The sequence below is a fragment of the Schistocerca piceifrons genome, unplaced genomic scaffold (assembly GCF_021461385.2).
Source record: "Schistocerca piceifrons isolate TAMUIC-IGC-003096 unplaced genomic scaffold, iqSchPice1.1 HiC_scaffold_2418, whole genome shotgun sequence".
Taxonomy (NCBI): domain Eukaryota; kingdom Metazoa; phylum Arthropoda; class Insecta; order Orthoptera; family Acrididae; genus Schistocerca; species Schistocerca piceifrons.
The window spans coordinates 19751-32915 of NW_025728358.1; the positions used below are offsets into that span (position 1 = coordinate 19751).

Below are 13165 nucleotides of genomic sequence, written 5' to 3' on the forward strand. Positions count from 1 at the left end.
GTTCTACCCCACGAGAACACACCGCAATGGCACAAAAACGAGAAGTAAAAATTGGCAGCGGTGGGATTCGAACCCACGCCTCGAAGAGACTGGTGCCTTAAACCAGCGCCTTAGACCGCTCGGCCACGCTACCTACACCAGTGTTCCTGGCATTTGTAGAATGCAGTGCACGACACAGCTTCCTGATCTGCTGCGACTGGTTGCTCGAACATCGCACCTCGAACGACTGCCCTTTTCGAATAGAGATTAACTACACAGGCAGCTGCCAGCGCCCTGGTGCGGCGGCATCGCGTGTTTATAAGGAATCGGTAGTGCCACCTGCAGCCTGAGGAACATGAGCACAAAATCAGGAGGGCAACGTGATTTCAATCACTGGGTCACTATCGTCATTGCAGCGACAGCAAGGCAGAACTTTAAAAAAGTGCCGTGACCCGGATTCGAGCCTGGGTTGTTGCGGCCACAACGCAATGTCCTGACCACTAGACGATCACGGCCACGGAGCCACCGCGGAATTCAACTCTCGCGACTGCAAGTGGCTGTGCACAGCAAAGCTCGGCCGACTGTGTCTCGCAACAGCTGTGTCAGACGCGGTCTCCCATTATATGTATACTGGCAAACGAACGTGCCCGCGCTGATGGACACTGAGCAGAGTGGTTAGCTGCATTCAACCCCCGTGGCAATGTCTTGCAGTCCCTCCAAGTCTGTTGACCGCAGGTATGTGCCCGGATAAGAGGTGGACAGATGTCGCATCTCTCTCGCCGTCACTTGTGGCCGCGAATCATATTTTACGTAGTTTTCTGCAAGCGTCAGCGGAGCGTCAGTCGAGCTAAGTCGGGACAAGTCGCATAAGAGGAGCAATAAAATGTGCATTTCCGGTACCGGGAATCGAACCCAGCCTCCTGGGCGAGAGCCAGGTATCCCAGCCACTAGACGACAGCGGATAACGACACAAGCACTCCTCCAACAAACACGGGCGAGCGCCCACCCGCTACTTGACGACAACTGCAAAAATTAACGTTTCCACTTCGTAGAACGGCATGCTCGGGACGCGTCTCGTGGAGACGAACGCCAGCAATCATGAGACGAAACTGCGCCGGTGAATCCTGTTGTTACACCACGCACCACTGTGCTACGACAGTTTAAGAAACCGACGCTTTCCTTCGCGGGAAATCAGTGCTCCTGTTTTCGAGACAGAAAACGTTGGCAGCGGTGGGATTCGAACCCACGCCTCCGAAGAGACTGGTGCCTGAAACCAGCGCCTTAGACCGCTCGGCCACGCTACCTACGCGACGCGGCGGTCACAGGAGCTGCGTTCTACCCCACGAGAACACACCGCAATGGCACAAAAACGAGAAGTAAAAATTGGCAGCGGTGGGATTCGAACCCACGCCTCCGAAGAGACTGGTGCCTTAAACCAGCGCCTTAGACCGCTCGGCCACGCTACCTACACCAGTGTTCCTGGCATTTGTAGAATGCAGTGCACGACACAGCTTCCTGATCTGCTGCGACTGGTTGCTCGAACATCGCACCTCGAACGACTGCCCTTTTCGAATAGAGATTAACTACACAGGCAGCTGCCAGCGCCCTGGTGCGGCGGCATCGCGTGTTTATAAGGAATCGGTAGTGCCACCTGCAGCCTGAGGAACATGAGCACAAAATCAGGAGGGCAACGTGATTTCAATCACTGGGTCACTATCGTCATTGCAGCGACAGCAAGGCAGAACTTTAAAAAGTGCCGTGACCCGGATTCGAGCCTGGGTTGTTGCGGCCACAACGCAATGTCCTGACCACTAGACGATCACGGCCACGGAGCCACCGCGGAATTCAACTCTCGCGACTGCAAGTGGCTGTGCACAGCAAAGCTCGGCCGACTGTGTCTCGCAACAGCTGTGTCAGACGCGGTCTCCATTATATGTATACTGGCAAACGAACGTGCCCGCGCTGATGGACACTGAGCAGAGTGGTTAGCTGCATTCAACCCCCGTGGCAATGTCTTGCAGTCCTCCAAGTCTGTTGACCGCAGGTATGTGCCCGGATAAGAGGTGGACAGATGTCGCATCTCTCTCGCCGTCACTTGTGGCCGCGAATCATATTTTACGTAGTTTTCTGCAAGCGTCAGCGGAGCGTCAGTCGAGCTAAGTCGGGACAAGTCGCATAAGAGGAGCAATAAAATGTGCATTTCCGGTACCGGGAATCGAACCCAGGCCTCCTGGGCGAGAGCCAGGTATCCCAGCCACTAGACGACAGCGGATAACGACACAAGCACTCCTCCAACAAACACGGCGAGCGCCCACCCGCTACTTGACGACAACTGCAAAAATTAACGTTTCCACTTCGTAGAACGGCATGCTCGGGACGCGTCTCGTGGAGACGAACGCCAGCAATCATGAGACGAAACTGCGCCGGTGAATCCTGTTGTTACACCACGCACCACTGTGCTACGACAGTTTAAGAAACCGACGCTGCGCTTTTTCCTTCGCGGGAAATCAGTGCTCCTGTTTTCGAGACAGAAAACGTTGGCAGCGGTGGGATTCGAACCCACGCCTCCGAAGAGACTGGTGCCTGAAACCAGCGCCTTAGACCGCTCGGCCACGCTACCTACGCGACGCGGCGGTCACAGGAGCTGCGTTCTACCCCACGAGAACACACCGCAATGGCACAAAAACGAGAAGTAAAAATTGGCAGCGGTGGGATTCGAACCCACGCCTCCGAAGAGACTGGTGCCTTAAACCAGCGCCTTAGACCGCTCGGCCACGCTACCTACACCAGTGTTCCTGGCATTTGTAGAATGCAGTGCACGACACAGCTTCCTGATCTGCTGCGACTGGTTGCTCGAACATCGCACCTCGAACGACTGCCCTTTTCGAATAGAGATTAACTACACAGGCAGCTGCCAGCGCCCTGGTGCGGCGGCATCGCGTGTTTATAAGGAATCGGTAGTGCCACCTGCAGCCTGAGGAACATGAGCACAAAATCAGGAGGGCAACGTGATTTCAATCACTGGGTCACTATCGTCATTGCAGCGACAGCAAGGCAGAACTTTAAAAAGTGCCGTGACCCGGATTCGAGCCTGGGTTGTTGCGGCCACAACGCAATGTCCTGACCACTAGACGATCACGGCCACGGAGCCACCGCGGAATTCAACTCTCGCGACTGCAAGTGGCTGTGCACAGCAAAGCTCGGCCGACTGTGTCTCGCAACAGCTGTGTCAGACGCGGTCTCCATTATATGTATACTGGCAAACGAACGTGCCCGCGCTGATGGACACTGAGCAGAGTGGTTAGCTGCATTCAACCCCCGTGGCAATGTCTTGCAGTCCTCCAAGTCTGTTGACCGCAGGTATGTGCCCGGATAAGAGGTGGACAGATGTCGCATCTCTCTCGCCGTCACTTGTGGCCGCGAATCATATTTTACGTAGTTTTCTGCAAGCGTCAGCGGAGCGTCAGTCGAGCTAAGTCGGGACAAGTCGCATAAGAGGAGCAATAAAATGTGCATTTCCGGTACCGGGAATCGAACCCAGGCCTCCTGGGCGAGAGCCAGGTATCCCAGCCACTAGACGACAGCGGATAACGACACAAGCACTCCTCCAACAAACACGGCGAGCGCCCACCCGCTACTTGACGACAACTGCAAAAATTAACGTTTCCACTTCGTAGAACGGCATGCTCGGGACGCGTCTCGTGGAGACGAACGCCAGCAATCATGAGACGAAACTGCGCCGGTGAATCCTGTTGTTACACCACGCACCACTGTGCTACGACAGTTTAAGAAACCGACGCTGCGCTTTTTCCTTCGCGGGAAATCAGTGCTCCTGTTTTCGAGACAGAAAACGTTGGCAGCGGTGGGATTCGAACCCACGCCTCCGAAGAGACTGGTGCCTGAAACCAGCGCCTTAGACCGCTCGGCCACGCTACCTACGCGACGCGGCGGTCACAGGAGCTGCGTTCTACCCCACGAGAACACACCGCAATGGCACAAAAACGAGAAGTAAAAATTGGCAGCGGTGGGATTCGAACCCACGCCTCCGAAGAGACTGGTGCCTTAAACCAGCGCCTTAGACCGCTCGGCCACGCTACCTACACCAGTGTTCCTGGCATTTGTAGAATGCAGTGCACGACACAGCTTCCTGATCTGCTGCGACTGGTTGCTCGAACATCGCACCTCGAACGACTGCCCTTTTCGAATAGAGATTAACTACACAGGCAGCTGCCAGCGCCCTGGTGCGGCGGCATCGCGTGTTTATAAGGAATCGGTAGTGCCACCTGCAGCCTGAGGAACATGAGCACAAAATCAGGAGGGCAACGTGATTTCAATCACTGGGTCACTATCGTCATTGCAGCGACAGCAAGGCAGAACTTTAAAAAGTGCCGTGACCCGGATTCGAGCCTGGGTTGTTGCGGCCACAACGCAATGTCCTGACCACTAGACGATCACGGCCACGGAGCCACCGCGGAATTCAACTCTCGCGACTGCAAGTGGCTGTGCACAGCAAAGCTCGGCCGACTGTGTCTCGCAACAGCTGTGTCAGACGCGGTCTCCATTATATGTATACTGGCAAACGAACGTGCCCGCGCTGATGGACACTGAGCAGAGTGGTTAGCTGCATTCAACCCCCGTGGCAATGTCTTGCAGTCCTCCAAGTCTGTTGACCGCAGGTATGTGCCCGGATAAGAGGTGGACAGATGTCGCATCTCTCTCGCCGTCACTTGTGGCCGCGAATCATATTTTACGTAGTTTTCTGCAAGCGTCAGCGGAGCGTCAGTCGAGCTAAGTCGGGACAAGTCGCATAAGAGGAGCAATAAAATGTGCATTTCCGGTACCGGGAATCGAACCCAGGCCTCCTGGGCGAGAGCCAGGTATCCCAGCCACTAGACGACAGCGGATAACGACACAAGCACTCCTCCAACAAACACGGCGAGCGCCCACCCGCTACTTGACGACAACTGCAAAAATTAACGTTTCCACTTCGTAGAACGGCATGCTCGGGACGCGTCTCGTGGAGACGAACGCCAGCAATCATGAGACGAAACTGCGCCGGTGAATCCTGTTGTTACACCACGCACCACTGTGCTACGACAGTTTAAGAAACCGACGCTGCGCTTTTTCCTTCGCGGGAAATCAGTGCTCCTGTTTTCGAGACAGAAAACGTTGGCAGCGGTGGGATTCGAACCCACGCCTCCGAAGAGACTGGTGCCTGAAACCAGCGCCTTAGACCGCTCGGCCACGCTACCTACGCGACGCGGCGGTCACAGGAGCTGCGTTCTACCCCACGAGAACACACCGCAATGGCACAAAAACGAGAAGTAAAAATTGGCAGCGGTGGGATTCGAACCCACGCCTCCGAAGAGACTGGTGCCTTAAACCAGCGCCTTAGACCGCTCGGCCACGCTACCTACACCAGTGTTCCTGGCATTTGTAGAATGCAGTGCACGACACAGCTTCCTGATCTGCTGCGACTGGTTGCTCGAACATCGCACCTCGAACGACTGCCCTTTTCGAATAGAGATTAACTACACAGGCAGCTGCCAGCGCCCTGGTGCGGCGGCATCGCGTGTTTATAAGGAATCGGTAGTGCCACCTGCAGCCTGAGGAACATGAGCACAAAATCAGGAGGGCAACGTGATTTCAATCACTGGGTCACTATCGTCATTGCAGCGACAGCAAGGCAGAACTTTAAAAAGTGCCGTGACCCGGATTCGAGCCTGGGTTGTTGCGGCCACAACGCAATGTCCTGACCACTAGACGATCACGGCCACGGAGCCACCGCGGAATTCAACTCTCGCGACTGCAAGTGGCTGTGCACAGCAAAGCTCGGCCGACTGTGTCTCGCAACAGCTGTGTCAGACGCGGTCTCCATTATATGTATACTGGCAAACGAACGTGCCCGCGCTGATGGACACTGAGCAGAGTGGTTAGCTGCATTCAACCCCCGTGGCAATGTCTTGCAGTCCTCCAAGTCTGTTGACCGCAGGTATGTGCCCGGATAAGAGGTGGACAGATGTCGCATCTCTCTCGCCGTCACTTGTGGCCGCGAATCATATTTTACGTAGTTTTCTGCAAGCGTCAGCGGAGCGTCAGTCGAGCTAAGTCGGGACAAGTCGCATAAGAGGAGCAATAAAATGTGCATTTCCGGTACCGGGAATCGAACCCAGGCCTCCTGGGCGAGAGCCAGGTATCCCAGCCACTAGACGACAGCGGATAACGACACAAGCACTCCTCCAACAAACACGGCGAGCGCCCACCCGCTACTTGACGACAACTGCAAAAATTAACGTTTCCACTTCGTAGAACGGCATGCTCGGGACGCGTCTCGTGGAGACGAACGCCAGCAATCATGAGACGAAACTGCGCCGGTGAATCCTGTTGTTACACCACGCACCACTGTGCTACGACAGTTTAAGAAACCGACGCTGCGCTTTTTCCTTCGCGGGAAATCAGTGCTCCTGTTTTCGAGACAGAAAACGTTGGCAGCGGTGGGATTCGAACCCACGCCTCCGAAGAGACTGGTGCCTGAAACCAGCGCCTTAGACCGCTCGGCCACGCTACCTACGCGACGCGGCGGTCACAGGAGCTGCGTTCTACCCCACGAGAACACACCGCAATGGCACAAAAACGAGAAGTAAAAATTGGCAGCGGTGGGATTCGAACCCACGCCTCCGAAGAGACTGGTGCCTTAAACCAGCGCCTTAGACCGCTCGGCCACGCTACCTACACCAGTGTTCCTGGCATTTGTAGAATGCAGTGCACGACACAGCTTCCTGATCTGCTGCGACTGGTTGCTCGAACATCGCACCTCGAACGACTGCCCTTTTCGAATAGAGATTAACTACACAGGCAGCTGCCAGCGCCCTGGTGCGGCGGCATCGCGTGTTTATAAGGAATCGGTAGTGCCACCTGCAGCCTGAGGAACATGAGCACAAAATCAGGAGGGCAACGTGATTTCAATCACTGGGTCACTATCGTCATTGCAGCGACAGCAAGGCAGAACTTTAAAAAGTGCCGTGACCCGGATTCGAGCCTGGGTTGTTGCGGCCACAACGCAATGTCCTGACCACTAGACGATCACGGCCACGGAGCCACCGCGGAATTCAACTCTCGCGACTGCAAGTGGCTGTGCACAGCAAAGCTCGGCCGACTGTGTCTCGCAACAGCTGTGTCAGACGCGGTCTCCATTATATGTATACTGGCAAACGAACGTGCCCGCGCTGATGGACACTGAGCAGAGTGGTTAGCTGCATTCAACCCCCGTGGCAATGTCTTGCAGTCCTCCAAGTCTGTTGACCGCAGGTATGTGCCCGGATAAGAGGTGGACAGATGTCGCATCTCTCTCGCCGTCACTTGTGGCCGCGAATCATATTTTACGTAGTTTTCTGCAAGCGTCAGCGGAGCGTCAGTCGAGCTAAGTCGGGACAAGTCGCATAAGAGGAGCAATAAAATGTGCATTTCCGGTACCGGGAATCGAACCCAGGCCTCCTGGGCGAGAGCCAGGTATCCCAGCCACTAGACGACAGCGGATAACGACACAAGCACTCCTCCAACAAACACGGCGAGCGCCCACCCGCTACTTGACGACAACTGCAAAAATTAACGTTTCCACTTCGTAGAACGGCATGCTCGGGACGCGTCTCGTGGAGACGAACGCCAGCAATCATGAGACGAAACTGCGCCGGTGAATCCTGTTGTTACACCACGCACCACTGTGCTACGACAGTTTAAGAAACCGACGCTGCGCTTTTTCCTTCGCGGGAAATCAGTGCTCCTGTTTTCGAGACAGAAAACGTTGGCAGCGGTGGGATTCGAACCCACGCCTCCGAAGAGACTGGTGCCTGAAACCAGCGCCTTAGACCGCTCGGCCACGCTACCTACGCGACGCGGCGGTCACAGGAGCTGCGTTCTACCCCACGAGAACACACCGCAATGGCACAAAAACGAGAAGTAAAAATTGGCAGCGGTGGGATTCGAACCCACGCCTCCGAAGAGACTGGTGCCTTAAACCAGCGCCTTAGACCGCTCGGCCACGCTACCTACACCAGTGTTCCTGGCATTTGTAGAATGCAGTGCACGACACAGCTTCCTGATCTGCTGCGACTGGTTGCTCGAACATCGCACCTCGAACGACTGCCCTTTTCGAATAGAGATTAACTACACAGGCAGCTGCCAGCGCCCTGGTGCGGCGGCATCGCGTGTTTATAAGGAATCGGTAGTGCCACCTGCAGCCTGAGGAACATGAGCACAAAATCAGGAGGGCAACGTGATTTCAATCACTGGGTCACTATCGTCATTGCAGCGACAGCAAGGCAGAACTTTAAAAAGTGCCGTGACCCGGATTCGAGCCTGGGTTGTTGCGGCCACAACGCAATGTCCTGACCACTAGACGATCACGGCCACGGAGCCACCGCGGAATTCAACTCTCGCGACTGCAAGTGGCTGTGCACAGCAAAGCTCGGCCGACTGTGTCTCGCAACAGCTGTGTCAGACGCGGTCTCCATTATATGTATACTGGCAAACGAACGTGCCCGCGCTGATGGACACTGAGCAGAGTGGTTAGCTGCATTCAACCCCCGTGGCAATGTCTTGCAGTCCTCCAAGTCTGTTGACCGCAGGTATGTGCCCGGATAAGAGGTGGACAGATGTCGCATCTCTCTCGCCGTCACTTGTGGCCGCGAATCATATTTTACGTAGTTTTCTGCAAGCGTCAGCGGAGCGTCAGTCGAGCTAAGTCGGGACAAGTCGCATAAGAGGAGCAATAAAATGTGCATTTCCGGTACCGGGAATCGAACCCAGGCCTCCTGGGCGAGAGCCAGGTATCCCAGCCACTAGACGACAGCGGATAACGACACAAGCACTCCTCCAACAAACACGGCGAGCGCCCACCCGCTACTTGACGACAACTGCAAAAATTAACGTTTCCACTTCGTAGAACGGCATGCTCGGGACGCGTCTCGTGGAGACGAACGCCAGCAATCATGAGACGAAACTGCGCCGGTGAATCCTGTTGTTACACCACGCACCACTGTGCTACGACAGTTTAAGAAACCGACGCTGCGCTTTTTCCTTCGCGGGAAATCAGTGCTCCTGTTTTCGAGACAGAAAACGTTGGCAGCGGTGGGATTCGAACCCACGCCTCCGAAGAGACTGGTGCCTGAAACCAGCGCCTTAGACCGCTCGGCCACGCTACCTACGCGACGCGGCGGTCACAGGAGCTGCGTTCTACCCCACGAGAACACACCGCAATGGCACAAAAACGAGAAGTAAAAATTGGCAGCGGTGGGATTCGAACCCACGCCTCCGAAGAGACTGGTGCCTTAAACCAGCGCCTTAGACCGCTCGGCCACGCTACCTACACCAGTGTTCCTGGCATTTGTAGAATGCAGTGCACGACACAGCTTCCTGATCTGCTGCGACTGGTTGCTCGAACATCGCACCTCGAACGACTGCCCTTTTCGAATAGAGATTAACTACACAGGCAGCTGCCAGCGCCCTGGTGCGGCGGCATCGCGTGTTTATAAGGAATCGGTAGTGCCACCTGCAGCCTGAGGAACATGAGCACAAAATCAGGAGGGCAACGTGATTTCAATCACTGGGTCACTATCGTCATTGCAGCGACAGCAAGGCAGAACTTTAAAAAGTGCCGTGACCCGGATTCGAGCCTGGGTTGTTGCGGCCACAACGCAATGTCCTGACCACTAGACGATCACGGCCACGGAGCCACCGCGGAATTCAACTCTCGCGACTGCAAGTGGCTGTGCACAGCAAAGCTCGGCCGACTGTGTCTCGCAACAGCTGTGTCAGACGCGGTCTCCATTATATGTATACTGGCAAACGAACGTGCCCGCGCTGATGGACACTGAGCAGAGTGGTTAGCTGCATTCAACCCCCGTGGCAATGTCTTGCAGTCCTCCAAGTCTGTTGACCGCAGGTATGTGCCCGGATAAGAGGTGGACAGATGTCGCATCTCTCTCGCCGTCACTTGTGGCCGCGAATCATATTTTACGTAGTTTTCTGCAAGCGTCAGCGGAGCGTCAGTCGAGCTAAGTCGGGACAAGTCGCATAAGAGGAGCAATAAAATGTGCATTTCCGGTACCGGGAATCGAACCCAGGCCTCCTGGGCGAGAGCCAGGTATCCCAGCCACTAGACGACAGCGGATAACGACACAAGCACTCCTCCAACAAACACGGCGAGCGCCCACCCGCTACTTGACGACAACTGCAAAAATTAACGTTTCCACTTCGTAGAACGGCATGCTCGGGACGCGTCTCGTGGAGACGAACGCCAGCAATCATGAGACGAAACTGCGCCGGTGAATCCTGTTGTTACACCACGCACCACTGTGCTACGACAGTTTAAGAAACCGACGCTGCGCTTTTTCCTTCGCGGGAAATCAGTGCTCCTGTTTTCGAGACAGAAAACGTTGGCAGCGGTGGGATTCGAACCCACGCCTCCGAAGAGACTGGTGCCTGAAACCAGCGCCTTAGACCGCTCGGCCACGCTACCTACGCGACGCGGCGGTCACAGGAGCTGCGTTCTACCCCACGAGAACACACCGCAATGGCACAAAAACGAGAAGTAAAAATTGGCAGCGGTGGGATTCGAACCCACGCCTCCGAAGAGACTGGTGCCTTAAACCAGCGCCTTAGACCGCTCGGCCACGCTACCTACACCAGTGTTCCTGGCATTTGTAGAATGCAGTGCACGACACAGCTTCCTGATCTGCTGCGACTGGTTGCTCGAACATCGCACCTCGAACGACTGCCCTTTTCGAATAGAGATTAACTACACAGGCAGCTGCCAGCGCCCTGGTGCGGCGGCATCGCGTGTTTATAAGGAATCGGTAGTGCCACCTGCAGCCTGAGGAACATGAGCACAAAATCAGGAGGGCAACGTGATTTCAATCACTGGGTCACTATCGTCATTGCAGCGACAGCAAGGCAGAACTTTAAAAAGTGCCGTGACCCGGATTCGAGCCTGGGTTGTTGCGGCCACAACGCAATGTCCTGACCACTAGACGATCACGGCCACGGAGCCACCGCGGAATTCAACTCTCGCGACTGCAAGTGGCTGTGCACAGCAAAGCTCGGCCGACTGTGTCTCGCAACAGCTGTGTCAGACGCGGTCTCCATTATATGTATACTGGCAAACGAACGTGCCCGCGCTGATGGACACTGAGCAGAGTGGTTAGCTGCATTCAACCCCCGTGGCAATGTCTTGCAGTCCTCCAAGTCTGTTGACCGCAGGTATGTGCCCGGATAAGAGGTGGACAGATGTCGCATCTCTCTCGCCGTCACTTGTGGCCGCGAATCATATTTTACGTAGTTTTCTGCAAGCGTCAGCGGAGCGTCAGTCGAGCTAAGTCGGGACAAGTCGCATAAGAGGAGCAATAAAATGTGCATTTCCGGTACCGGGAATCGAACCCAGGCCTCCTGGGCGAGAGCCAGGTATCCCAGCCACTAGACGACAGCGGATAACGACACAAGCACTCCTCCAACAAACACGGCGAGCGCCCACCCGCTACTTGACGACAACTGCAAAAATTAACGTTTCCACTTCGTAGAACGGCATGCTCGGGACGCGTCTCGTGGAGACGAACGCCAGCAATCATGAGACGAAACTGCGCCGGTGAATCCTGTTGTTACACCACGCACCACTGTGCTACGACAGTTTAAGAAACCGACGCTGCGCTTTTTCCTTCGCGGGAAATCAGTGCTCCTGTTTTCGAGACAGAAAACGTTGGCAGCGGTGGGATTCGAACCCACGCCTCCGAAGAGACTGGTGCCTGAAACCAGCGCCTTAGACCGCTCGGCCACGCTACCTGCGCGACGCGGCGGTCACAGGAGCTGCGTTCTACCCCACGAGAACACACCGCAATGGCACAAAAACGAGAAGTAAAAATTGGCAGCGGTGGGATTCGAACCCACGCCTCCGAAGAGACTGGTGCCTTAAACCAGCGCCTTAGACCGCTCGGCCACGCTACCTACACCAGTGTTCCTGGCATTTGTAGAATGCAGTGCACGACACAGCTTCCTGATCTGCTGCGACTGGTTGCTCGAACATCGCACCTCGAACGACTGCCCTTTTCGAATAGAGATTAACTACACAGGCAGCTGCCAGCGCCCTGGTGCGGCGGCATCGCGTGTTTATAAGGAATCGGTAGTGCCACCTGCAGCCTGAGGAACATGAGCACAAAATCAGGAGGGCAACGTGATTTCAATCACTGGGTCACTATCGTCATTGCAGCGACAGCAAGGCAGAACTTTAAAAAGTGCCGTGACCCGGATTCGAGCCTGGGTTGTTGCGGCCACAACGCAATGTCCTGACCACTAGACGATCACGGCCACGGAGCCACCGCGGAATTCAACTCTCGCGACTGCAAGTGGCTGTGCACAGCAAAGCTCGGCCGACTGTGTCTCGCAACAGCTGTGTCAGACGCGGTCTCCATTATATGTATACTGGCAAACGAACGTGCCCGCGCTGATGGACACTGAGCAGAGTGGTTAGCTGCATTCAACCCCCGTGGCAATGTCTTGCAGTCCTCCAAGTCTGTTGACCGCAGGTATGTGCCCGGATAAGAGGTGGACAGATGTCGCATCTCTCTCGCCGTCACTTGTGGCCGCGAATCATATTTTACGTAGTTTTCTGCAAGCGTCAGCGGAGCGTCAGTCGAGCTAAGTCGGGACAAGTCGCATAAGAGGAGCAATAAAATGTGCATTTCCGGTACCGGGAATCGAACCCAGGCCTCCTGGGCGAGAGCCAGGTATCCCAGCCACTAGACGACAGCGGATAACGACACAAGCACTCCTCCAACAAACACGGCGAGCGCCCACCCGCTACTTGACGACAACTGCAAAAATTAACGTTTCCACTTCGTAGAACGGCATGCTCGGGACGCGTCTCGTGGAGACGAACGCCAGCAATCATGAGACGAAACTGCGCCGGTGAATCCTGTTGTTACACCACGCACCACTGTGCTACGACAGTTTAAGAAACCGACGCTGCGCTTTTTCCTTCGCGGGAAATCAGTGCTCCTGTTTTCGAGACAGAAAACGTTGGCAGCGGTGGGATTCGAACCCACGCCTCCGAAGAGACTGGTGCCTGAAACCAGCGCCTTAGACCGCTCGGCCACGCTACCTACGCGACGCGGCGGTCACAGGAGCTGCGTTCTACCCC

General features: G+C 55.5%; 20 non-coding genes across 20 annotated transcripts; all 20 read right to left on the bottom strand.

Moving 5' to 3' along the window:
• Positions 1-52: 52 nt before the first annotated feature.
• Trnal-aag lies at positions 53-133 on the bottom strand. Its single transcript has one exon. It is a non-coding gene; the product is annotated as a tRNA-Leu (tRNA).
• A 1068-nt stretch (positions 134-1201) lies between these two features.
• Trnal-cag lies at positions 1202-1283 on the bottom strand. Its single transcript has one exon. It is a non-coding gene; the product is annotated as a tRNA-Leu (tRNA).
• Positions 1284-1363: 80 nt separating this feature from the next.
• Trnal-aag lies at positions 1364-1445 on the bottom strand. The gene has a single exon. It is a non-coding gene; the product is annotated as a tRNA-Leu (tRNA).
• Positions 1446-2517: 1072 nt separating this feature from the next.
• Trnal-cag lies at positions 2518-2599 on the bottom strand. The gene has a single exon. It is a non-coding gene; the product is annotated as a tRNA-Leu (tRNA).
• An 80-nt stretch (positions 2600-2679) lies between these two features.
• Trnal-aag lies at positions 2680-2761 on the bottom strand. The gene has a single exon. It is a non-coding gene; the product is annotated as a tRNA-Leu (tRNA).
• A 1072-nt stretch (positions 2762-3833) lies between these two features.
• Positions 3834-3915, bottom strand: Trnal-cag. Its single transcript has one exon. It is a non-coding gene; the product is annotated as a tRNA-Leu (tRNA).
• An 80-nt stretch (positions 3916-3995) lies between these two features.
• Trnal-aag lies at positions 3996-4077 on the bottom strand. The gene has a single exon. It is a non-coding gene; the product is annotated as a tRNA-Leu (tRNA).
• A 1072-nt stretch (positions 4078-5149) lies between these two features.
• On the bottom strand, positions 5150-5231 carry Trnal-cag. The gene has a single exon. It is a non-coding gene; the product is annotated as a tRNA-Leu (tRNA).
• An 80-nt stretch (positions 5232-5311) lies between these two features.
• Trnal-aag lies at positions 5312-5393 on the bottom strand. The gene has a single exon. It is a non-coding gene; the product is annotated as a tRNA-Leu (tRNA).
• A 1072-nt stretch (positions 5394-6465) lies between these two features.
• Trnal-cag lies at positions 6466-6547 on the bottom strand. The gene has a single exon. It is a non-coding gene; the product is annotated as a tRNA-Leu (tRNA).
• An 80-nt stretch (positions 6548-6627) lies between these two features.
• On the bottom strand, positions 6628-6709 carry Trnal-aag. Its single transcript has one exon. It is a non-coding gene; the product is annotated as a tRNA-Leu (tRNA).
• Positions 6710-7781: 1072 nt separating this feature from the next.
• On the bottom strand, positions 7782-7863 carry Trnal-cag. Its single transcript has one exon. It is a non-coding gene; the product is annotated as a tRNA-Leu (tRNA).
• Positions 7864-7943: 80 nt separating this feature from the next.
• Positions 7944-8025, bottom strand: Trnal-aag. Its single transcript has one exon. It is a non-coding gene; the product is annotated as a tRNA-Leu (tRNA).
• A 1072-nt stretch (positions 8026-9097) lies between these two features.
• On the bottom strand, positions 9098-9179 carry Trnal-cag. The gene has a single exon. It is a non-coding gene; the product is annotated as a tRNA-Leu (tRNA).
• An 80-nt stretch (positions 9180-9259) lies between these two features.
• On the bottom strand, positions 9260-9341 carry Trnal-aag. Its single transcript has one exon. It is a non-coding gene; the product is annotated as a tRNA-Leu (tRNA).
• A 1072-nt stretch (positions 9342-10413) lies between these two features.
• Positions 10414-10495, bottom strand: Trnal-cag. The gene has a single exon. It is a non-coding gene; the product is annotated as a tRNA-Leu (tRNA).
• Positions 10496-10575: 80 nt separating this feature from the next.
• Positions 10576-10657, bottom strand: Trnal-aag. The gene has a single exon. It is a non-coding gene; the product is annotated as a tRNA-Leu (tRNA).
• Positions 10658-11729: 1072 nt separating this feature from the next.
• Positions 11730-11811, bottom strand: Trnal-cag. Its single transcript has one exon. It is a non-coding gene; the product is annotated as a tRNA-Leu (tRNA).
• An 80-nt stretch (positions 11812-11891) lies between these two features.
• Trnal-aag lies at positions 11892-11973 on the bottom strand. The gene has a single exon. It is a non-coding gene; the product is annotated as a tRNA-Leu (tRNA).
• Positions 11974-13045: 1072 nt separating this feature from the next.
• On the bottom strand, positions 13046-13127 carry Trnal-cag. The gene has a single exon. It is a non-coding gene; the product is annotated as a tRNA-Leu (tRNA).
• Positions 13128-13165: the final 38 nt, after the last annotated feature.